This window comes from Juglans regia, unplaced genomic scaffold (assembly GCF_001411555.2).
Source record: "Juglans regia cultivar Chandler unplaced genomic scaffold, Walnut 2.0 Scaffold_678, whole genome shotgun sequence".
In the NCBI taxonomy this organism is placed as follows: Eukaryota; Viridiplantae; Streptophyta; class Magnoliopsida; order Fagales; family Juglandaceae; genus Juglans; species Juglans regia.
Genome location: NW_023361643.1, coordinates 71,043 through 97,990, shown reverse-complemented (window position 1 = coordinate 97,990; position 26,948 = coordinate 71,043).

Below are 26,948 nucleotides of genomic sequence, written 5' to 3'. Positions count from 1 at the left end.
GTTGCGATAAGCCCACTATATTGGGACTTGCCCTTGCCACAACTTGTGCTGCAGAGGTGTCTTTTTCATGAAGTAATTTTTTCTTCAATTCGTGCTTGTAGTCTTTCCATTTCTTCCCCAGGTCCTTCAGTATCCATTTTTTGAATGCATCCAATTTGTCATTAGGAACTTTAAACTTTCCCTACAATCAAAATAAATTTACATAAGTATATGTCTTGATTTCTAACAAAATTTTCAAAATACACCTACTTAATTAATAATAATGGTTTAATACAAGTTCTATACCATTATAAGACCCCACGCTTCCTCCTTTATGGTTTTAGGTACCGACCTCCAATCCTTGTAAATTATTAGAACTAACTTATAAGTTCTCGCTATCAGGCCACCAAACCTTACCACCTTTGAGTCTTGTTTTTTGATGGGTTGACCAAGATTATTGAGCTCCATATCAATTCGCTCCCCTTTTGGAAGATGCCAAATGTCATGAATTGAGTGCAATGGTCTTTTTACTCTACCTCCATTACTATCTGCAAAAATGGATTTAGTGACGTTGTTACTATTTTGTAAATGTGCATTCATAGTGAAATAAATAAGAAGTAAGAAAAACATAAACATGCCAACAATGACAACAAAACGATCTCCAATGTCTGAAAACAAGTCGACATTTTCTGCTTCGAAAAATGGTTCTATTGGTACTAGTGTGCATGGCTGGGTCTCTCTGTTGATTTCTATATGTCTGGGTAGTTGGCCTCCCATTTGTATTGATGTAGAAGGTTGGGTCCCTTTCTGTGAAGATAATGATGGTTGTAAAGGACAATCTCTAGAAGGTAATGACTCCATCATCCTATCAACGGAAGGGGGTGGCGCATCGACAGAGGGTAATGAATGGGCCGCCCTATCAAGGGATGGGTATGATTGTGTCTCACTATGAACAGTTGTTATTGAAATAGATTGTCTTCGCATGTGTGGTCTGATAGTCTTTGCCTTCTTTTTTGGACCCATTGTACCTATACAAAAACAAGTTTACATATACGCAAATTAATAGAAATAATAATATTTGGAGCATGATATGAGATAGAAGTAAAGTTATAGGAGATATCAAGTTAAAAAGTCTAAATATATATTTCTTACTCAACACTATTGAGGAGTTTCGATCGTCATTCCCTCTATGTCATTTCGCGCCCACACAACATCATCAGTAGCAGGTTCAATAGCTTCATTGTTGGAAGTGTTACAACATTCGTTGACTAAATATTCATCCTCATCGTCGTCAATCACTTCCTCTTCACTAGTGTCATACACGTCTCTTGGTTTTGTCTTAACAACAACAACCCAATTTGTGCATCTTTCATCTGCCACATAATATACTTGAGATACTTGGAAAGATAAAACAAACGGATCATCAATTATCCGATTACCAGTGTGTACTAGATGAGAAAAATTTACAAGACTAAACCCAAACTCGTCCTCCTTGAAACCTTTACCCCTAGTAACGTCTGCCCAATCCCATTTGAATAACACATATCGAGATCCATCATAATACATAATCTCAATTATGCGTGTTAATTGGCCATACCAAGCAGGGCCATCTTCAGTACACACACTAACACCACAATGCTGAGTTTTCTTCCCATTTTCGTAATTCCTAGTGCGATATTTTGTGCCATTGATGACAATTCGGTTAAATTCTTTGGCAATTCGCATGGGACCTTTATAATGCATTACAACTTTATGGCCCAATTCACTTCTTCCATTGTCATTCATTTTCATTACTTGAAAGGTTAGATTATTAGAATTGAGTAAGTGACGAAAACTAGCGAGACATAACAAATTATGTGATATAATATTGAATGGGGTGTAAATAGTACCTAGTCTTGAAACCAATTTGGTGCCTCTTCTGTAGTTCGTCATTCGATGCATGCCTCTCATCAATTGTATTCCTCAATATTTCCAAGTGCATTCTACATATGTTCATGACGACATCACAAATGTCTGTTATAATTACACTAATATAAATGAAATATAATTTAATTCATACATATTAAACATTGCAACTCACATGCGAAATGGAGTGAAATCATCAGAGTTGAAGAGAATATAGCGATGTGCTTGAGTCCATGCCATAAAATTGAGGCGAACGTCAAGAACTTTCCCTTTAGAATCATCCGGGTTTCTAGATGGTCTATTGAAAACCGTTTGACCAGATTCTAAATAACGAGAACAAAACGTCAATAATTCCTCCAGCAAATATCCTTCAGCAATGGGACCTTCTGGTGCAGCTTTGTTACGCACATGAAACTGAAGTCGGTGTAGGTATCTACAACAAAAATCATGAGATGACTTTTACTATTTTTTTTACTTTAATAGATTTATGTGTTTTTAATTCAATAACTATAGCATACCTTTCAACAGGATACATCCATTGATAATGCACGGGTCCTCCAAGTTTACATTCTGCAACTAAAAGTATAATCAAGTGCACCATAACCATGAAAAATGATGGCGGAAATATCATTTCTAATTGGCACAATATGTAGGGTATTCTAGATTTCAATTGGTCCAAATCTTCAAGCCGCATCGTTTTCGAACAAATTCCCCTGAAGAATCCAGATAGCTCGATTAAGGGTTCTATTACTTTCTTAGGTAATGACCCACGTAATGCAATTGGTAGGAGCTGTTGCATCAGTATATGGCTATCATGACTCTTCATGCCCACTATAGTATGGTGTTGAAGCTTGACACAACGTGAAACATTTGAAGAATAACCATCTGATACTTTTACATTTTTTATAACCTTCAACAAGTCTTCTTTCTCTTGGTTACTCATTGTGAAAATAGCTGGAGGCAAATATGTCTTGTTTGCATCTATGATAACTGGATGAAGTTGTGGTCTCAAACCCATCTCTTGTAAGTCAAGGCATGCTTGTATGCCATCTTTTGATTTCGTATCAATATTTAACAGTGTGCCAATAATATTATCCACCACATTTTTTTTCAATGCGCATCACATCAAGATTATGACACAATAAATTATCTTTCCAGTAAGGCAAATTAAAGAAAATACTACGTTTCTTCCATGAGTATTCCTTAACAGTAGTGGACCCCACAACTCTATTTCTTTTACGATTTGTTATAGCATTGCATCTTTCATCATCTAATTGTTCCAAAATTTCATTAGGTGTTGGCATGGTAGGTGGAGGATCAATTTCTCAAGTATCATCAAATGTTCTTGCCATCATTCTCCACCTATGTTTTCTTGGCAAGAATCTTCTATGCCCCATGTAGGAAATTTTTTTTCCATGTTTCAGCCATCTAGATCGTGTATTACCCATACAACAAGGACATGCTAAACGACCTTTCGTACTCCATCCAGGCAAATCACTATATGCAGGAAAATTATTTATCGTCCACATTAAAGCTGCGCGCATTGTAAACATCTCTCTAGAGCAAACATCATAGGTTGGTGCTCCAACCTCCCTTAATTCCTTTAATTATGATATTAGAGGCTCTAAATATACATCTATATTCATTGAAGGTGATGATGGTCCCGGTATAATCAACGATAGCATATTTTCTGAGTGGTTACATGTCATCTATTTTTTTTTTTTTTAAATGCAGCTGTTGGTGATTAGAATATATGATGTGTTGTCTTGTTTTCCATGTTATGATTGATTAAGGAATTATTTAGATCAGTTTACAAGGATATACCTTACCATACCAAACACAGCTTAGCATATTGTTAGCTTGTTCACTTCGGCCAACTAAGGACTTTTCATTGCCCATAAGCTTCAAATTTAGTAGTAAGAAATTTCGCATATATAGTTTAATCTTAAATATGTTATTATCCCTTCTAGTTAGGTCTGATTTGATTAATATATTAAATTATCTATTGCATTGATAATATATTGATATTTGAATGTATTTATATCTTCTTCTACCCCAATCTCCCGCGCGAGTTGTCTTGCCTAGTGGTGGACGCAGACATTGTAACACCGAACTACCATAAAATTCTGTCTTATTTTCTCTCAACCATTTCTTTCTCTTTCAATTATCTCTAGATCATCAACTCACGAACTAAAATCATAATTCCTACAATCCATTTTCTCAAATAAAGGACTCCTAAATATTATATATATAAGTGGTGCAAGCTTGTCAACATTCCTCTCAAAGTCTCCTACTCCTCATTAGTCAATCCAATCATAACCCAGAACTGCAAGTCATCGTACACGTACACAAGTGGTTCCATAACCAAATGGCGTGCATGGAATATTTAATTATTGGATATTCTTGTTGCCAATTAAGAGTATAAGGGTTATGTTTGAAGAGGAGTTACGGTATTGCAGATTTAGTAGGTGTCTTTAGATGCAGTAATTTGTTTGATGGTTATTTGGAGTCAAACTTCATTCAGGTGTTGGTGTCTTTTGAGTCCAATTCGGTGTGGGAGAGTCCTATTTCTAGTCAATCTCTATTCTACTGGGTCTCTATCCCATTCAAAGCTAGCAAGATTTCAATAAAATCATGGAGTAAATACATAGAGAGACAGAAACATAGAGTAAATAAAAAGAGCAAATATATAGAGATCAGTATAACGTGAAGAGTAAATTTATGGAGATTAGTTTAACGTGAGGCTTACGTACGGTGGGTGTTTGATCCGTGGAAAACTCTCGGTTTGCACTGCTATTTCTTGCTTTGTTTTGAGGGTCCAAAATAGAGTAAACCAACGTCTATCGGTAGAGGAACGACCTTCGTTTGCCCTGCAATGGACCGATCAGAGGCGTTGTGAGGAGGCGTTGCTACGTGGGAAGATAAGATGATTTTACAAAAACACCCCTCATTTAACACATTGTTGTACATACAATGTGTTGTACAAAATGTTGTGGGTATATCATTACTCAATGTGGGAATGTATGTATATGTGCGGCTCTGTGTTTTGTTAAAGCATTGGGCAACCCTAGAATTGTTGGAGTTTAGAAAACACTGGGAAGATAAAACACTGGGAAGATAAAACATTATACGTACATATATATATATATATGCCCACGTGAAGGATATATATCAATATCTAACGTGGGCATATATAATACATATATATATATATATATATATATATATATATATATATATAACGTGGGCTCATCTATAATCGTCTATATATATATATAAAACGTGGGCATATATATTGCCATCCGGTTATATATTGCCAGGCCTTTTAACGTGATCATCAGTATATATAACGTGGGCGTGTATATATATATATATAATATATATAGAAGGATATATATTATATCTTAGCATCTTAAAAATTTTAACTTAATATTTATATCCAAAACAACACTGATGAGAGTCCCTAGACCGACAAGCAACTAAAAATTTAGTCTAATTTTTCTTTAAATTTGAAAAAAAAAATTAAATCACAACAATATTGAAATCTAAAACTGATATAGTTAATATTACTATATCACTATATATAGTTAATAGTATCATAAGTGATGTAGTATTAGTATAACTAATACTATAATGATTTATATAATAATTTATATATAGACTTAAAGTATATTACTAATAGTAATAGAGTGTATGTTAGTATAAGACCATAAAATATAAATTGAAATTAATATACATTATATACTAATGTATATTAGTATTACTAATTTACTAATATAATATTACTATATATAGTTAATAGTATCATAAGTGATGTAGTATTAGTATAACTAATACTATAATGATTTATATAATAATTTATATAATAATTTATATATAGACTTAAAGTATATTACTAATAGTAATAGAGTGTACGTTAGTATAAGACCATAAAGTATAAATTGAAATTAATATACATTATTTCTCTTATTAATTTTAATTTAATTTTGATGGAATCACATCTTTGAAAATAGATATTATATAGAAATTAGACAAAATTTAAGAACTATAAGAAAAAAAATTGGAGAGAAACATTTCTAAATATATTGAATTTTACATAAATGTTTTTGTGGCCCCAAACGTGGTTCCCCACTTTCCAAGTTGGCGCGCACTCAATTTTTCGTGAAATTTAAATTTCCCTCTACTGGCAGTGCTGCAAATTATAGTATATGAATTATAGCGCCTTTATTCCCTCAATTCTAGAGTTTCAGATCATGAGTACGTATCAAACAACGAGATTCAGCCCCGCCCACACCGTCAAGCAACGAGATGCCAGCCCCGCCCATGCACAGTACTTCATCCTTCATCGGAGGAGAACCGGACAAGACCAGCCACTACGCACCACAGCTTCTCCACGCCACTACCATCCTGAACCAAAGAACCACCAAGCAATGCCTAGATCAACCTCCGCTTCATGCCATTAATACTCCATGCGCCGCTGCATCACGAGAAGATCAGCCATGACAGATCACGAGCCGTGTATGACCACCACCCAATGCAGCCTAGTCCTCTCATGCACAATGGAAGTCCCTCCAACCAACGGCGCTGCCACCCTCCGCTCTTGGAAATCTACATCGGAAGCCACATGTGAGAGTAAGCCAAGAACCAGTGCAACCACCTTCATATATATAAGTACCAATCGATCCTGCAGCAGCCTCTGTTTTAAGCAAGAAGAATAGAGCATCATCTCCAAACCGAGGGCCATGCGTACTCTTGCTGCAGTTGGGCCACGACGCCAGTACCGCAAGCAGCAACAGAACACTCCGTGCATGAGGTGGAAAACAAGCCTCCACGGCCCAGTACACTACTTTTTCTTTACATACATGCTTTTTCTCTACGTCGTGAGGCCATGTCATGCTTTTTCTCTACATTCTCTCTCTCTCTTTCTCATCACAATATTTCTCCCTGCTTCCACAGTACAGTACTGCCGCCTCCCAGCCACCTTACTGCCGCTTCGTAGCTGCTCTCGTGGAGAGTCTCCGTCGCACAGGCCCTGTTTGGTTCTGCTCTCATGACTTTGCAGAAATTCATGTTATGAAGCTCACACGGTAACTCCTTTCATTTTTCATCTGTCCATGCTCTTCATCAAGCTTTGCTTCTTCATGTTTATGCTTGTTTGTTGATGTAGCTTGTTGAACTAGGTTTCTGTGGGACTGCATGCGTTGGAGGATCAAAAATCCTGATCTCAAGTTTAGTTTTTTTCCCACCTTCCAGCTGCGGCCTAATTAATTGACAGGCATGTGATCATCTGATCTTCCTTTAAAATGTAGAACAGATTGCTCTGTTTCAAGCTATGTAGTACTGCTTCAATATTGCTTATTTTTTCTTAAATACTTTATATAACTTGCCAATACCCCATAATTATTTTTTTTGTGTTCTGAGCGTATGTCATACATTATTTTTGACAAAAACAACTGGGTTGGTTGGATCTAATTAACATAATGAATTAATTAGAGACATATATATATATATATATATATGTTTGGAAAAGGGAAATAAAAAGATTCGATCATTGCTTCTTATTTTGTTTAACTTTTTTCCACTTTCCATCTATTATAATCTGCCAATTTCTGATGTCTCTCATTCATGCATAGGGATGTTATGGTACTAGAAGCACTTCTCTGCATTGTTTGTGAAAGGACGAGATGAAGTAGACTTTTACAAGAGGCAGCTGAGAAATGAACTGTGGAAAGCTGTACAAATTCTATTTGGCTAATCTATCTATAATAGAGTTTTAAAATATTTTGTGAGTTGAAATGTTCAGGAATTTTTCACATGTAATGATTTTATATATAGTAATTATTAAATCACTTTGATGTGATTTGATTTGTAATTTTTTTTATTATATGAATAATGATCCATTATATCATATTTATTATAATTTATATATTATATTTTCTTTTATTGTGGTATATCATATTATTGGTGCGTCTTAAATGATGTTAATTGGAGGCGTTTACATTACACTATTAATTTATGGCTTGCAGTGGCAACGTACTCGTGGTGGCATTTATATAAACGTCATTAATTTATTCAATGTGTCGCTAACATACTATTAGTGGCATTTAAATAAATGTTCCTAATTTATAAGATGCGTTGGTAATGTAATAGTAGCAGCGTTTATGACAGCGCTGCTATTTTAATTAGTGGCGGCGTTTATATTAATGTCGTTAATTTAATAAATGTCTCACAATATACTATTAGTGGCGTTTAAATAAATGCCGTCAATTTATATGATACACTGACAACGTACTAACAGCGGCGTTTATGTAACGCCGTTATTGGAATTAGTGTCGGCGTTTAACTAAATGCTATTAATTTATTCAATGTGTCGCCAACGTACTATTAGTGGCGTTTAAATAAATGCCACCAATTTATATGATGCGTCGGCACTATACTAGCCGTGGCATTTATTGTAATGACTCTATTTGTATTCATAGCCCTGTTTATCTAAACGCCGTTAATTTTTTCAATGTGTCGCCAATGTACTATTGGTGGCGTTTAAATAAATGCCGCCAATTTATATGATGCGCCAGCAACTTACTAGAAGCGATGTTTATTGTAATGCCGCTATTTTATGCAATGGGATGGCAACGAACTAATGGCGGTGTATTGATAAACGCCGTTAATTTAGAAAAGCTGACAACCCACTACCGGCGGTTGATTACGCCGACAAAAAACTGTCGCACAATAGGGAGGAAGACGGTGAGAGATGGTGAGAGAGAGCTGTGAGTTAGGGAGAGAGAGTTAGAGTGAGAGAGTTAGAGTGAGAGAGTGTTAGAGTGAGAGAGAGTTGAGTGAGGGAGGGTTTATTAATATTTTGCACCTCTAGTTCCATTGATTTTGGTAAGGAAAAATGATAGGTCCCTTGATAACGTAAAATACAATACTCAAGAATTGTCCTCTTCGGGTGAGGATGTACCACACTTTTACTGGAATAATTCTTTTGCTGCCTTCATTGATAACTTATGGCTGCTTAAATAGCAGACCATGTTTACACACTGAAACAGAACACTAAAACAGAACTTGTGAAAACAGAGGAACAACCTAAGCCACTACCAGTAGCCAACGCCTAACAAAAGGGAAATGACTCACGTATTAACTGAATAAAAATGTAGCAGCGATTAACATAAAACAGAAGATAACGTAGAGCCGAAATGTCTCTAACGGCTATGACCCAGTCCATGCACGTATACACGTCGTTTCCCTGCACTACGTCCCGCTCGAGCACTATGTCCCGCGCACTACGCCCCGCTTTCGTCGACGTCCTTCGCACTACGTCCCACTTTCGTCGATCTTGCCCGTCTAACCTCCTCCCAAATATTTGGGATTTGGTTTGAATCCTCTAGCTGAACGTCGTGGTTTATCAATACTTCCCCCACCGGGTGGACGCTTGTCCGCAAGGTCCACATCTGGAAATTGCTCCAGCAATGATTGAGGTCTCTCCCACGTGGCCTCTTCAGCTGGCAAATGTTTCCATTGAACCAAGTGTTCTTCTTCAAACTTCTTGCCTTGTTTGACCCAGCGGGTATCCAGGATGTGTTGCGGCTCAAGTACGATCGTTCCTTCATCATCTATAGGCGGCAACTCAGTAGAAGTTGGTGTATGTTCGCCCAGAAATTTCTTTAAGAGAGAAATGTGAAAAACTGGATGAATGCGGGCTTCTGCTGGCAACTGCAGCTTGTAAGCAACTGCTCCTATTTTTTGTAGCACCCGATACGGCCCATAAAATTTACTGGCAAGCTTTTGGTGGGCACGTTTAAAAACTGTCTATTGCCGATAGGGATGCAGCTTCAAGAATACCATTTCACCGACTTCAAAGGTGACATCCCTCCTCTTTTGATCAGCTGTTTGTTTCATACGATTGATGGAGGCTTCTAGATGAGCTTTGAGTTGCCGTAATAACTCATCTCTGCTTTTCAGCTGCTCATCTACTTCGTTGACGGAAGATTGACCAGTAGGATAAAGTGGAATTGTGGGAGGTGGCCGTCCGTATAAAGCATGAAACGGCGTCATCCCTGTTGAGGCATGATACGTTGTATTATACCATAACTCAGCCCAAGGAAGATAGGCACTCCATTTGCGCGGCCATTGATGCACAAAGCACCTAAGATATTGCTCTACACAGTGGTTAACTACTTCCGTTTGTCCGTCGGTTTGCGGATGATAAGCGGAGCTAAGTTGTAACTTTGTGCCTGACATTTGTAAAAAATTCTTGCCAAAACCTGCTAATGAAGACCGGGTCACAATCACTGATGATAGATTTTGGCAAGCCATGCAACTTGATAACCCCTTCCACAAATTTTTCAACCACAACTTTAGCAGTAAACGAATGAGCTAGAGTTAGGAAGTGTGCAGCCTTGCTTAACCTGTCCACTACCACCAATATAGTGTCTTTGCCGTTGGACGTGGGTAGTCCTTCAATGAAGTCAAGAGTGATATCATCCCAAACTTGGCAAGGAATGGGCAACGGTTGGAAAAGTCCCGCAGGTGAGAGTGTCTCGGATTTCATCCTCTGGCATACTGCACAGTGCTTAACATATTCGTGAACTGCCCGATACATTTTCGGCCAATAAAATTGTTGAGCCAAGCATTTGAAAGTCTGCAATATGCCTGAATGCCCTCCGATCTTTGTGTTGTGAGCCTCATGTAACAACTGCTTCCGTAATTCTCTTTGGGAAGGAATGAGTACCCTGCCTTTGAAGAAAAATAACCCATGTCGTTGTGTATAGGGCCCTTCGTTTTGACTCTTGGTCACTTGCGCGATTGCCTGGATGTATGGGTCTCCTTCGTATGCTTTCCATATTTCATCCCATATAGTTACGGTGGGTAAATGGATGTGGTTGAGGACTGGACTGTTGGGCTTGCGTGAAAGGGCGTCCGCAGCAGAATTTTCACGACCTGGATGATAGGTGATCTCATACTCGTAGCCTAGTAATTTGGCTACCCATTTTTGCTGCTCTGGTGTTGCCAAACGTTGTTCCAGGAAATACTTTAAGCTGCATTGGTCGGTTTGGATGAAGAACTTCCTCCCCAATAAATATGGTTGCCATGTGCGTATCGCCTCCACAATAGCAAGCATTTCTTTGGCGTAGGTGGACCATGATTTTTTTGTAACTCCCAGTGCACGGCTCATGAAGGCAATGGGTTTGCCTTGTTGAGTTAAGACTGCGCCTATTCCTTCCCCTGCAGTGTCCAATTCTATGGTGAAGGGCTCATTAAAATTTGGCATGGCCAAAACAGGGGTGGTAGTCATCGCTCGTTTAAGAGTGACGAAGGCTTCTTCGGCTTCCTCGCTCCATCCATACTGCCCTTTCTTGAGGAGGTTGGTGAGAGGTCGAGCGATGATGCCATAGCTTCGAACAAATTTTTTGTAATATCCTGTCAAGCCTAAAAACCCACGCAATTTAGAAATATTAGTTGGTTTAGGCCATGCTACCATGGCAGCAATTTTCTGATTATCAACCTTCACTCCTTGAGGCGTAACAATGTGTCCCAAATATTCTAGCTCCTGTTGGCCGAATACACATTTGCTGGCCTTTGCAAAAAATTGTAGTTGCCTCAAAATCTCCAAGGATTGTTTAACATGCGTCACATGCTTTTCCCAAGTAGAACTATATACAAGAATATCATCAAAGAAGACTAAAATAAACTTTCAAAGATAAGGTCGAAATATAGAGTTCATAATGGCTTGGAACGTAGAGGGTGCTTTACATAGACCAAACGGCATTACTAAATATTCGTAATGACCGTTGTGAGTACGAAATGCTGTTTTGAGAATGTCGGAAGGATTTACTCTTACTTGGTGATATCCGGCCCTTAGATCGAGCTTGGTAAAGTATGAAGCGCCATGTAATTCGTCTAACATGTCGTCTACCATCGGAATGGGAAATCGATCCTTGATGGTGGCGGTATTGAGTGCGCGGTAGTCTGTGCAAAATAGCCAACTTCCATCCTTTTTCTTTACCAATAATACGGGTGACGAGAACGGACTAGTACTTGGATGAATAAGGCCGGAATTCAGCATCTCCTGCACTTGTTTTTCGATTTCTTCCTTCTGAAAATGTGCATATCGATACGGTCTTACATTGATTGGCTCGGTCCCTTCCTTGAGCGTAATGTAATGCTCAACCTCGCGCACTGGTGGCAGACTTGAGGGCTCATGGAATACGTCCTCATAGTCTTTAAGGATCCTCTGCATCTCTTGTTGTTTAACATCAATTGGCGCATCAGGTGAGGCTTTGCTCAAAGTTGGCTGAATGTATATCGCAAATAGAGCATGGCCTTGGCGGAGCTCTTTCAATATTTCAATCGGTGTTGCCTCCTGGATTGCTCGCACGTCTACACCAAGTATAATATATTCATACTAATTTAGTTAGAATATGATTATTATTCAAATTATAAGTATAGTATAAAACTTAATTTTAAAAAAAAAAGTATATAACTTAACTATATATAAAGTATAATATACATATAATAACTATTATTAATAAACCGTCAATTAAATATTCTTACCATTGTGATGTTTCAAACCATTATATTATTAAATATATATATATATATATATATAAAGAAAGAAAGTAAAATACTCTTAAATAAAAAAGTCTTGAACCTACCAAATAAGTAGAGTTGAAATAAATAAATATACTTATTTAAAATAAACTAAAGAGTAAGTAAATAAGGATCAAATAAATGCTTATATAAAAACTATATACTTATTGTCTATATAAATAAATAACTCTCTCAGTTAAGTATAACACTTAAAATTATAATTTATAAATGATAATAATTAAAATAATATAATAACCTTCAAAATTATATATAACAATTATAATAACAATTATATAATAACAACGAGGGAGAATGATCTTGAAGAAATATCTACCAATTTGCTTGACTGTCATAGTCTCTCCGGCCTTGACAACTCTCCTCCGATCTTGACAACTCCGACCTTGAGAGTTGTCAGGACTGGAGAGTCTATGACAGTTAAGCAATTAGACTACAAATGCATATACTAGATCCATTCTAACTGTCCACCATCATGCCGGTAAAAGGTCATTCCACCGTCTTGCTGAAAAAATGGTAATTAAAAAATTATAGAATTCATTTATTTTTCTGATATTCTTTTATTTAAGTACTAACATTATCATTTTCATATTGCTAATATCCATTTGTTAGAAACGTGATAATTCTGAAAATTTTTTCCTCATTCATGTCTATGCTGCTGCTCACACTAATGAGTATAGTGAGTGGATGGATCCTGTAGCTGCAGATAATTATGTAAACAGTGTAAATTTTGTTAAATAAATTATGCAACATGTCAATAATTTATTTTTTATTTCTACTTCTTTTAATACGTTATTTATTAACAATCATTACCTTTCAAATTGCAGGAAAAAAATAATGGAGATACAGTCGGCTTCTAGGGAATCCTCTCCTAGTGACATAGACATATTCACACAAGTGCTCGGGCCGCAGTCTAGTATGGCAAGAGGTTTGGGGCAATCTATCAAGCATAGATGTTCATCCTTCTCAACCTCATCGACTTCACAAATTAATAATCTTACAAAAAATTTAGAAGTTGCACGACGTGAGAATGAGTATATGAGGTCGAGACAACAATAGTTAGAGTCTCTCTTAGAACGACAGTCTTATTTAGAGACATGTTTGCAGGGCCAACAGAGAGACCAAGAGGAAAGAATATCCAATGAAGTCTAAGAGCAAGTGCAACAGGAGATGATGGTGCAAATGAAGCGTGTTATGTCGTTGCAATAGAATCGCGGTGGACGAGGAAAAAATAAGAAATAAATTTTATCCGTAGTGGTGGCTAGTTTTAATATCTAATTTTAAAATTTTATAAGACGTTGTTAGTTGTTAATTGATGGTATGTAATATTATACAATTGGTATGTTTTTAAATTTTATGAAATTAGTATTTCTGATTTGTACTTTTGAATGTAAATTAAAAACGTTCAAACGTTGGTTCACATTCAAACCAACGTTTGAACGTGAATTCATAAAATTGTATAGTAACATTCGAACGTATGCCTCTACTTTCGAACGTATTGACCATCAAATGAACAAACGTTCAAACGTTTTTAAACAATTAACGTTCGAACAAACCTCCGAACGTACCACTTGCGTTCGAATGCTCCTTCGTTTACATTCGAATTAATCTCCGAACAATAAACCCGTTACGTTTGAACATTGGTCCGTTAATGTTCAAACGAAAATTCAAACATTTATTATAATTAACGTTCGGATGCATAAACGTTCAAATGTAAATATGATACATTCAAACTATAATCAACGAACATCAACTTCTCTTGTTCAAATGCCAATCGGTCGGGTTGCCGTTCAAACGTTCAATTGGACGTCCGAACGTTACTTTAGATGATAGTTCTCAACCGTCACAAAAAAGGGAACGTTAGAACGTTCAATCGAACAGAACACCTCCAACCGTCACTAAAAATATTTTTAGTGACGGTTCAATAGTAAACTGTCACCAAATATTTTCTGTGACGCACAACAGATAACGGTCATGGTGACGGTTTCAAACCGTCACCAAATATCTTTAGTGACGTTTTGGCAATTTTTTGTGACGATTTTCTATGTCACAAAAGACAAATTGTGTTGTAGTGAATATATTCGTTTCACAACTACCAACCAATAATTTGTTGTATTCATTAAAAGATGATATTTTCACAACGTACAAAATGCCACGCCACTATATATATATTGCATAACGTACATTATACGTAAATTGATCTTCCCCCAAACCTTTCAACTTTCTTATAACGTCTATCGTTTTGCAATAGACAAATATACTATCTATGGCCACCAACAAGATCAAGATGATGATGCTAGTTAAGTTGAAAGCATACAGTACAACTCCCCAATTACTCTCTACTACTTCTCACCATTATTCTCCACTTCCGATGTTCATAAAAAAGTCACGCTATTGCCCATCAAACAAACGTCAAATTATTGCCTGTTCTTCCTCAAAAGTTCCTCGCTTTGGAATAACCAATGCTATGGCTAGCAAAGAGATCATGCTATTATCTACAGCACAACAACCCTATACAACGGCCCCTTTTCGTAGTACTACTGCTGATCACCAAAGTTTTGATCCCAGCTGTGATCACCTTTTGGTTGCTATTAAATCAAGCAATACAATAATCACACCATGCAAGCTACTTCATCACAACAAGCTACCACGAGTCATACAAATAATCAGCCAATCATTCAACCACCAGATGATTCTAGAAGTAAAGGATGCTAAGCATTCTGTTAGCATTTTCTGTACAGTTTGTTAGAAAGATTCTTTATTCCTTTTCTATGTTATTCTTTTTTTTTGTTTTGCCCTACTGTACTTACATGGTGTACGTTGAAAGATTTTTAATATACAGAGTACATTTCCTTCACATCCTTTGTTCTCTGCTTTTCTTCTTCACTAAAATCAAAACCAACATGGTATCAAAGCCATAATGGCTTCAAATGACAACAACCCTCCTCCTCCCCCTCCTCCTCCTCCCCCAACCAACAAAAACCCTAAAGACCCCTCTAGCCCATACTTTCTTAATCCAAACGATGCACTTGCAACTCTGCTCACCAATCATCTGCTTATAGCAGATAATTACCATTCATGGGCATGCACAGTTCGTCACTCATTACGAATCAAAAAGAAGTTGGGTTTTATTGATGGCACTTTACAGGAACCTAAAATTTCTAATGATCCCTTGTTAGAACCATGGCTTGAATGTAATGACATGGTGATAACTTGGCTTCAAAATGCAATGTCATTGGAGATCAAAAACAGCGTCGTGTATGTTGATACCGCTCATGACCTATCGCTTGAGTTGGAACAACGATTTGCACAAAATAATGGTCCTCAAATTTATGAGCTCAAGCTGTCCATTTGTAACGCCCCGTTCCAGGAGGTCCGGAGAGTTAACTCTTAATACCTCAAATCAACTTAAATAGTACAACTATAAAATCTGAAAAAAAATCCAATAAAATATTAATCAATTTAATCAATCCAAATATCTAAGTTCCTCCATGGGGACAATAAAGAAAATCTCAATAACATACATTAAAAACTCTCTTAAACTCGAAATTATCCTTAACTCATCAAATCAAAATATCCAAAACATAAATTCAGCTTACTAACTACGACTCTCAAATAAGCACTTGTATCCTCGGACACTTATTCCACTCTAATCATCACACCTGCTAAAACCTTCTACTCTTGTTCTCCAGCTGAACCATCAAAATTATCTGAAAAATATATGGAGATAAGGGGTGAGTTATCAACAACTCAGTAAGCAGAGGACATATACTAGTATGTAAACATGAGCATTTACAGAAATCAGAATGCAGAACAAAATATTTTCTATCAGAATGCAGAATCAGAATAATGTTTTCAAAATGCAGCGTCATAACATGTTATCAAAAATATCAGAGCGAAAGTTCAAAAATATTCATAATCAAAATCCCTTTGGCATAGCATAAACTGAAACATCACATCTTATCTTATCATATCAGAACAAATACCATGTTTAACCCTCGTGGTAGGGTTGTGCAAACCCTGGTAGCTAACCGAGTAAAAACAAAATGTGAATCCTCCCCTTATTCATTCTCGAAACCCCTAGTGTGCACATAGGAAAGACCATGCAGAAAACCACTTTGTTTCCAAAGTGGGTGCACCAGAAACAGAAAAGTTGATACCAACCCGAACAGAGGCCACAGTTTTACACCCGTGGTGTGGTCAGAATGGAACAGAAACAGAAACAGAATGTTATGCCAGACGTTTTCAGAAATCACATCAAATCATATCAGAGTACAGAAAATCTTCATAATAGAACAAAATCATTATACAACATAATTTATGCACAAAATTTCATATTTGCTCTCTTTTTCAAAATTCAGAAACAGAATGTCAAAAATAAGCTCATGTCTACACCAGTCATTCTTAAACAGAATCTCATGAGTAATGCAGAACAAATAACCGAGGTAGTTCAAATTTCTTGTCAAAATCAAATATGTATATTTTCAAAAAATAACCTTAGTTCATTTTATTTTAATGCAAAGTCTAGCATAAGAACCCCGCTTACCTGAACTTCTTAGCTTTTTCAAAATTCCTCAAAAGCGTCGGACAATAATTAATCGTCACCTATAAAATAATCACGTAATTCTCATAAATTTTCAATTAATCACGTATCTCAATATTTAAGCCTAAGATGCTAAAATAACCTATTTTAATTTCTCAAAAACCTAAATTCTCATTATTCCTAATATACCAACATCACTTTCTAACTCATCAATATCCAACATAATAACTCCGACTAAAACATTAAATTCCAATTTATTTATAATTTATAAAACTAAAAAATAGCGTAACTATATCGAAATCATTATAAGTAGATGATCATACTTTTGTTTAAATCAAAAAATATTCTTTTAAAAGGATTTAAAATAAGATTTTACATTTACCAATCACTTCAAGAATTCATCAGTATTTTCATAAAAAATATTTTGTTAAAAAAAATCAGTCTTTTACAAAAACAACTTAACAAAATAAAACTCACATGTGCCTAAGTCTAAAAATAAAAATCACATGCAGTCCACGTTATATACCCATGATTTCAAAATCCAAAGTACATAATATAAACTCACAAAATTAAACACCCGAAACAATAAATCTAGAGGTATGCTTTAAGGGGTAAAAATGTAATAATACATCCTACTATAGTTCACGTAAAATACATATACATATATATATATATGTATGCCAGAAAAGAAAACTCCACACAGTGCAGCTGAAGCACTTACGGAGAGGTGGGGGCACAACGGCGTGGAGCTGGTAGTTGGCTACGGCAAAAGGGGGTGGCGCTTGGTCACTGGCTATGAGAGCAAGAGAGGGAGACGAGTGAGAGAGGCACACGGTGAGGGAAAAGTGAGGTAGATACCGAGAGAACGGAGACACCAACAAGAAATGGCGTGAGCTTACCGGGGAAATAGAGGCAGCGTGCGGCGGATAGGGGTGATGAGACGTCCTCCTTGGGAGTTTCTGTGGGGGCACAGCACGGAGGAGCTTTCGGTGGAGGGTGCTTTCAGCGGCTCAAGGTGGCTGAATATGCTCTGTTTTTGGATACCAAAACAGAGCAGTCCGATGCTTGCTGTAGGGGCTACGGGACGCTAGGCGACAGCTTCATGTGACTGGGCAGTGGGCACGGTGGTGAGGTCTACCACGGTGGCTGAGAAGGGGTGTGCTGTTTGCAAAGAGAAGGAATTGCTGGGCTACGACTTCGAGTGGCAGGGCAGCAGCGTGAGGCTTCTACGCGTAGCGGGTGACTCGTGATGATGATCTCCCTCTGCTGGCCGTGCGTGGTGGAGATTTCCGAAGTGGGTTATCTTTCTGTGTTGGTGGTTTGTGGTTTCTCGTGGGGCTAGGGCAGGTTGGTGAACGTGGGGTTGAGGAGCCTTGGGGAAGATGAATGCAGCGGCAAGAGGGGCTGGGCTGTATAGTGTGCGAGAAAAGTGTAACGCAAATAAATATAGCAAAACAAAAGAAAAACCCTAGGGATAAAGAGACGTGTGTGCGGATGGAAGGGTAAACCGTGTGTGTGCATGCATGCTGTGGGCAACGGAAAAAAAAAACCGTGTGAAAAAAAAATAGACGGAATGAGAAGAAAACAAACAAAAAATAAATAAATAAACATGCGAGGAGAATAAAAATAAACGGCCAAGATCTCCAAATTAAAAGAAAATCACTACTCAAATTCGTAAAATAAAAACTTAAAATATCAAGCTCAAAATAAAAAAATAAAAATCTAAAGTCCAACTATACCAATTTTGGGTCCGGGTGTTACACCATTAATTCTCTTGTTCAAGGTGATGATTTTGTAAGTCTACATTTTTCCAAACTGAAGGGCTTCTTGATGAACTTCTCAACTTTGAAGTCATTCCATCATGCACCTGTGGTGCCATGAAAAATGTCCTTGAGAACCAGCAATGTGACTGGACTATGAAGTTTCTCATGGGGCTTCATGATTCATTTACCAATATCAAAGCTCAAATTATTTTGATTAAACCCATTCCAAGCCTAAGTGAAGTCTATGCCCTGGTTCAACAAGAAGAAAAACGAAAGCAACTTTCCAACCCTCCCAACTTACATGATACCCTTGCCTTAGCTGCAAAATCCACTTTCTTCTCTAACCAAGACAACCCTAAACCATATGGATCTCCAAGGCGAGAAAATTCCTTTTGTAGCCATTGTAAAATTCCTGGCCATTCCCTTGAAAAATGTTTTAAGGCTAAACCAACTCTTGAAAAACCAGTTTGTACTCACTACAATTTAGTTAGTCACACTGCTGCACGGTGTTTTAAATTGCATGGCTATCCACCTAGCCATAAACTATCTACTCGAGGCAAACCACCAGATTTATTTGCTAACCAAGTCAGCTCCTCCAACCAAGAACAGATCAATGACGGATCCCAAGAAGTTCTCACCAAAGCACAATATCAACATCTTTTGACTTTGCTGCAATCACAAGCCTCACAACATTCTATTATCAAGTTCAACTTGATTCCACACCCTTGGCTTCCACCATGACTGGTATGAATTTATGTTTCTTAGCTTTTCAATCCCCTTATCCACCAACCACTACCACGACTTGGATAATCAACACATGTGCAACAGATCACATGATCTGTTGGCCCTCCCTTTACACCAGTTCAGCCACTCACGTGTCTCTCAATGTCAAATTTCCAAATGGTCATCTTGCACAAGTCACCCACAAAGGCACTGTCCATCTCAGTGACAAACTCATTCTTCGTGATGTTCTTTGCATTCCTACATTCACTTTTAATTTGGTCTCAGCTAGAAAATTAACAAAAGATATATCATGTTGTCTTCTCTTCTTCACTAATGAGTGCTTTTTACAGGACCTTTTCTCTTGGAGCACGATTGGGAAGGGTGAGATTCACAATGGTCTATACCACCTCAAGTTGACAACAGTTTCATCTACTGCCCTCTCCACTGCTTTTTCTACTTTACCATGTAATAAATTTCCTTTTTCCAACTCTGTTACTTCACATCCTAATGACCAACAGCTTTGGCATTATCGAATGGGTCATCTATCTAATTCACGGCTTTCCTTATTACAAAAGGACTTACCTAATCTTGATGTTATTAATGACAACACACCTGTACTATCTGTCATTTTTCTAAGCATCATCGCCTACCATTTCAATCAAGTGAACATCGCACATCCAAGCCTTTTGATCTCATACATTGTGACATATGGGGGCCTTGCTCTCAAATAGCATATGATGGCTCTAGGTTTTTCCTAACCATTGTCGATGACTACACAAGATGTACTTGGTTGTATTTAATGAAAAATAAATCTCAAACCAGACCTTTTCTTCAATCCTTTTGTTCTCTCATTGAGACCCAATTTCAATCCAAAATCAAAATCATTCGCTCAGATAATGGAGCTGAATTTGCAATAACAAATTTTTATTCAAAACAAGGAATAATTCATCAAAGAAGTTGTGTTGAGATTCCCCAACAAAATGGTGTTGTTGAACGCAAACACCAACACATTCTTAATGTTGCCCGAGTATTGCAATTCCAATCTGGTATTTAACTTTCCATTTGGAATGATCTTGTCTTAACTGCCACATACCTTATCAACCATACCCCCTTCCCCAATCTACAAAACAACACTCCATACCAATTGCTTTTTCAAAAAATACCAACATATACTCACTTGAAGACCTTTGGTTGCCTATGTTATGCATCAACTATTAAACAAAACCGCGAAAATTTTGGTTTCGGAGCTAAACAATGCATTTTACTTGGATATCCTTTTGGATTCAAGGGTTACAAGTTACTGGATTTAGCCACCAATTCCATCTTTCATTCTGGTGATGTCATCTTGTATGAGCACATTTTTCCTTACAATTTATCCTCCATTTCCAATAATCATAGCAGCCACTCACATTCCACACCATGCTTTCCTCTTCTTGGCCCAACCATTCCCTTACCTGCACATATTCCCCCTCCCTCTCACATTTCCACCTTTACCTTCCAGCCTCATTTCCCCGACGCTCAATCCACCCCACAATCCCCCACCCCTCAAATTAATCCTCCTAACTCTTCATCTGTCCCTCGAAGATCCACTCAACCCAAGAAACCTCCTACCTACTTGCAATATTATTCTTGTCAACAGGCCATTGTGACTCCCTCTTCACAATCAAACTTCAAGGTAAAAGGTAATGGATCTCTCTATGCTTTGTCCTCTTATTTAAATAACAAAAGCTTCTCTCCAAAACATGCTCTACCTTTGTTGCTGCCATTCTTCAAATTTCTGAACCTATCACCTATTCTCAAGCTGTGAAATCTTTGCAATGGCGCAAAGCCATGGATGATGAGATTGATGCTTTACAATTGAACCATACTTGGGATATTGTTGACCTCCTATTGGAAAGAAAGCAATTGGTTCCAAATGGGTTTACTGCCTCAAATACAACTCTGATGGCTCTATAGAAAGACATAAGGCACGATTGGTTGCTAAAGGGTATACTCAAGAGGAAGGATTTGATTACAATGAAACTTTTTCACCGGTTACCAAACTTGTCACAGTCAAATCTCTTTTGGCTATTGCTGCTATTAAAGGCTGGAGTTTGCATCAATTTGATGTAAACAACGCCGTCTTACATGGTGAACTACACAAAGAAGTCTACATGAAGATGCCTCCTGGATACTCACTTCCCAACAAAGAAAAAGTTTGCAAGTTGAAGAAAAGTTTGTATGGCCTTAAGCAGGCTTCTCGGCAATGGTATGCCAAATTTTCCTCATCTTTACTTCAATTTGGTTTCAATCAATCTAGGGCTGATTACACTCCTTTTACAAAAGGCAATGGCATATCATTCATTGCATTACTTGTCTACGTTGATATTATTATTGTGGCTTCTAATGATCTCAAGGCTGTTTCTGACTTACAAGAATTTTTAGCTACCAAGTTCAAGATCAAGGATCTTGGTTGTCTAAAATATTTTCTGGGTTTAGAGGCTGCCCGAAATCCTACTGGAATACAGATTTGTCAACAAAAATATACATTAGATATATTAAATGATGCTGGTTTGCTTGGTTGTAAACCAAGTTTAATTCCCATGGATCCAAATATTAAATTGTGCAAAGATGAAGGTCAATTGCTGGATGATCCTAGTGAATACAGACGAATGGTTGGCAGACTTCTCTACCTCACCATTACATGACCTGACCTCTCCTACTCTGTTAATATCCTAAGTCAGTACATGTCATCACCACGAGTTCCTCATCTTAATGCTGCCTATAAAGTGTTGCGGTATCTCAAGAAATCACCAGGACAAGGCTTGTTCTTCCCATCTTCATCCTTGTATCACTTGACTGTCTACTGTGATTCTGATTGGGCATCATGTCCCTACACTAGGCGTTCCACAACAAGCTATTGAATCTTCCTTGGCCACTCTCTTGTCTCCTAGAAATGCAAGAAACAGACAACTATATCAAGAAGCTCTGCTGAAGTATCTGCTTCATTTCAAATCATGTGGATCAAGTATCTTCTTGCTGATCTCCAGGTCCCTCACCATCAGCCAGCTACACTCTATTGTGATAGCAAATAAGCTTTATACATTTCCTCCAATCCCGTCTTCCACGAAAGAACCAAACACATTGAATTAGATTGTCATCTAATTCGGGACAAAATTCAAGAAGGAGTTCTCACAATAGCATACACACCATCACAGTCTCAACTTGCAAACCTCTTAACTAAGGCTCTACATTCCCCTATGTTTTACTCGTTGTTGCTCCATATGGGAGTTACTGACCACCACTCTCCATCTTGCGGGGGGATATTAAATCAAGCAATACAGTCATCACAGCAGCACACCATGCAAGCCACTTCATCACAACAAGCTGCCACGAGTCATCCAAATAATCAGCCAATCATGCAACCACCAGATGATTCTAGAAGTAAAGGATGCTAAGCATTCTGTTAGCATTTTTTGTACAGTTTGTTAGAAAGATTATTTATTCCTTTTCTGCATTATTCTTTTTTTTGCCCTACTGTACTTACTATTTATAGAGCTAGTGACCACACTATATGTTGAAAGATTTTTAATAGACAGAGTACATTTCCTTTGCATCCTTTGTTCTCTGCTTTTCTTCTTCACTAAAATCAAAACCAACAGTTGCTGTGGAAAACAGTATTAAGCATGCAGCCCATATGGTTGACACTGCTTTGCTGGTATGTATATATATATATGTTAGTCTTTTATTTTCAAATTTCTTCGATCCTATTATATATATCCTTATAAATATCTGCATGGTGTGCATATATCTCAGGAATATCTTGAAAATCTGGAGGAAAAGCTGTCCAAAGAGAACATCTTCAGTCCCCTATTGTGTATAATCAAGCAACTTTTCACAAATATGGTAATTATTTGAAATAATTGCACATGATTTTGAGGCCAAGAAAATCAGATTGCACGATACCGTTTTAATTTAATTGCCAATTATGTTTGTAGTAAAATATAGTAGTTAATTACATAGGCATTAATTAATTAATAATAATATTCCAGGATAAGATGATCGTTTTATCGGAACTATTGTTGTTGGCTGAAAAATCCAGCATCACCCTCAACTTATGCAAGATGCAGATCATACAACTTTGCAATAAACGGATCATAGGTTAGCAACAAATTAGAATACTAGAATTTGTTGCAAATGCCACATGATATATATATTTGGCTTCAAAATGCTTTACAAATTAATTAGATATATTCCTTAATTGTTCCCTAGCTGCAGAGAACATGCAGGAAGATCAATGTTGGGAAGAATTTCCAGAAACACCCAAGGAAATCTTCAAAGCTTTCATGGTGCTGATTTTCTCTGAATATAATCTGTAGGCTAGTCTTATCGACGCTTCTACGGACAAACTGGTTAGCTTTCTAAAGGATCCATTTTATGCTTTTAAGTGCTTACAGATCAACTGATTAAGATCAATTTCATAAGCCGATTCAATACTTAATTTGTTTCTTTTCCAAATTGTGTTTGAGAGATGTTTTTGTTTGTTGGCCGCTATAAAATTATATATTGATATGGAGAGAATTGAAATATATTGACTTCTTCCAAACCTCCAACCTAGGATAAAGGATTTCGGATCATTGTATAATTAGCTTGAGAGGCTGTCTGGCCCGGGGCTCTCCTCCATGATTGTGTGCATATATACATGTAGTACTACGGCATTAGAAAGCTCAATAAAAAAGGGAAGGAGGCCCTGCTTTTATCAAATTTAATCGTTTCTAGTGGAAAGAAAATAGAACACGATGTCTTGCAAAGTTAAAGGGTGGACAACAACATATCCGGGCAGCACGTGCGACTCTACAGTTTGGAATATATTGGGAGGCAGATTTGATGAAAATAGAAGGTGGGCAAAGGGAATCTTGCGGTAGAGGGTGGTAGTAGGTGGTGGCACAGAACACTAAAGGAGGATCTAGACGTGGGTTGGGTGGATCTGAGAGGGAAAAAGGTCCAACAAAGGGAGAGGAGTCGAACGACCAGTGCGAAGCTGCTGGAAGGGGGTGTGTCAAGACCCCATCAAAAATCGCCCTAGGACATGGTCCTAGGCATGCATGGATAGCCAAGATAAGGCCACCTAGGGCCAATGCCGTGGGTCCCCATGGGCCCCACGCCACTATCACTTATTACTTGATTTATTTATTTTATTTATTACGGGACCAATTAGAGTTTCCACTTTGTAAGCTCTATAAATAGAACCCTTAGACATTTAGTTTACATCTTTTGAACCTTTGGCAAATTCCCTAAGTGGGTAGATTATTGTTCATGAGATCACCCTTTCGATGCTAGGCAGTTGGGCTACTTGGGCGAAATTCGTGAATAGGTGTTGTCCACTCATCTATCTTTGATTCATCACTTTGCAATTCGTGAATAGGTGTTATATCGTTTATCTATCAATCTTATGAGTATTTCTTTGTTCCATTCAATTATCTATCATTGTTCATATATATTTTTCATCTTGTTCATCTACACTTTTTTCCATATCTAAATATTCATATAAACCAAAAAGAGTCTTCATTTTCCTTTGTTAAGTCCATTCATCTTTGTGCATTCTTGACTTGGTGGTGAAGTTGTTCATCATTGTGTTCTTGAATGTTCATATGTGTTCATCCATTTTCCTTTGTTGAGTCCATTCATCTTTGTGCATTCTTGACTTGGTGGTGAAGTTGTTCATCATTGTGTTCTTGAATGTTCATATGTGTTCATCCATTTTCCTTGATGTTCATATATTTTATTTATTTATTTTTTTTTTGCATATCCAAATATCCTTATAAAACATAAAGAGAGTCTTAATATTCCTTTGTTGAGTCTATTCATCCTTTGCTCATACTTTTCCATCTTATTCGTCCATATTGTTCATCCATAGTGTTCATCCAAATTATTCATCCATAAACTTCCTTGCATCCATTCAATCCTCTTCATACACAAATTTCAACCACCACATGTGTTTGCCCTAATTTCCATATTTGGTCATATCCCAAAATACCCTTCATCCAATCCAATCCATATTTGGCCATCTCTCCATAATAGCCACTAACCATATCTAACCTCCATCATCTTCCATAAACCCTAGCTGCCCACCTCAAGTCCCTATAAGGTAACTCATTCCTTTTAGGAGTCTTGAATTCCTCAAATTCAAATTCAAATTCAAATTCAAATCCCTTTATTTAAGGAATTACAAATCCTCTTCAATTCCTTAAACCACCCTTCCTAAAATCACTTTAGTCAGCTAAGATCTTCTTCACTTACCAAAACCGAAACCCTATCTTTCCTTGATAGATTCCTACCACTTAGGAATCTTGCCTCAATCATCTCTACCTTTTCAAAATCCTACCAATCCCTAAATCATCTCCTACAAGTTAGGAGCGCATCTTCCATCTTCTAATTCCTCCCAAATTCAAAATACATTCATTGCCTTAGTCACACTTCCAATTCCTAACCACTCCCATGCATCTTACCATTTAGGATTATCCCTAGCCACCTTACCTATCATTTAATTCCAATCTTCAATCTCCAATCCCTTAATTCTTGGAACTTCCCAAGAATCACTCATCCCTTAAATCTCTTAACTCCTTCAATACACCTAATCAACCCAAGACTCCCAACATCTTACCATATCCAAATCCTCTTACCAAATTCAAATTCAAATTCAAATTCCTAAACTCTAGGAACAACCTTAGACTCATTCAAACACCATCCATCTTTATCCTCTTTCCATATTCAAATTCAAATCCCTAAACTCAAGGAACAACCCTAGACTCATTCAAACTCCATCTTATCTCCATAATTCAATCCCTTAAATCTCTCAACTCCTTCAGTCCATATAGTCAACCAAGACTTTCTTCCTATTGCCAAAACCGAACCACCCTAATATTAAGGGTGAACCAAACCCAAAGTCGGCTAACCCTAGCCACCAAACCCTAGCCTCATTCTTCCACATCATTCTCAAACCCTAGGACCATGTCCTAGGGCGGTTTTTGATGGGGTCTTGACATTCTCCCTTCCTTCAAGACTATCCTTGCCCTCAAGGATAACTTTTGACAAACTCATGCCCACATAGTCTTTACTTGCCTCCACCAAGGCAAAACAATTTTTCCCACCTATACACAATGACTTGGACATGACGGCCTCACAAGGCTTGACTTCCTTGATTGGCAAAGTGGTCCAACTTTTTCTCTTCTCCCCCGTATCCTCCTTTTGGAACCTTGTAGTTTGCTTCAAATTATTCTCCTTCGTTAGCAACTAACTTGGATCCCCCCTACTACTCCTGGAAAAATTCACTCTATGCCTCATTGTCCCCGGTCATAAGCCCGATTTTCTCTTCTCTCCTCATAGTGGTTTTCCTTGTATCTTCTCTCATGGTGGCTTCCACCTCTCTCTTGAATGTGCCTTCTCCCATC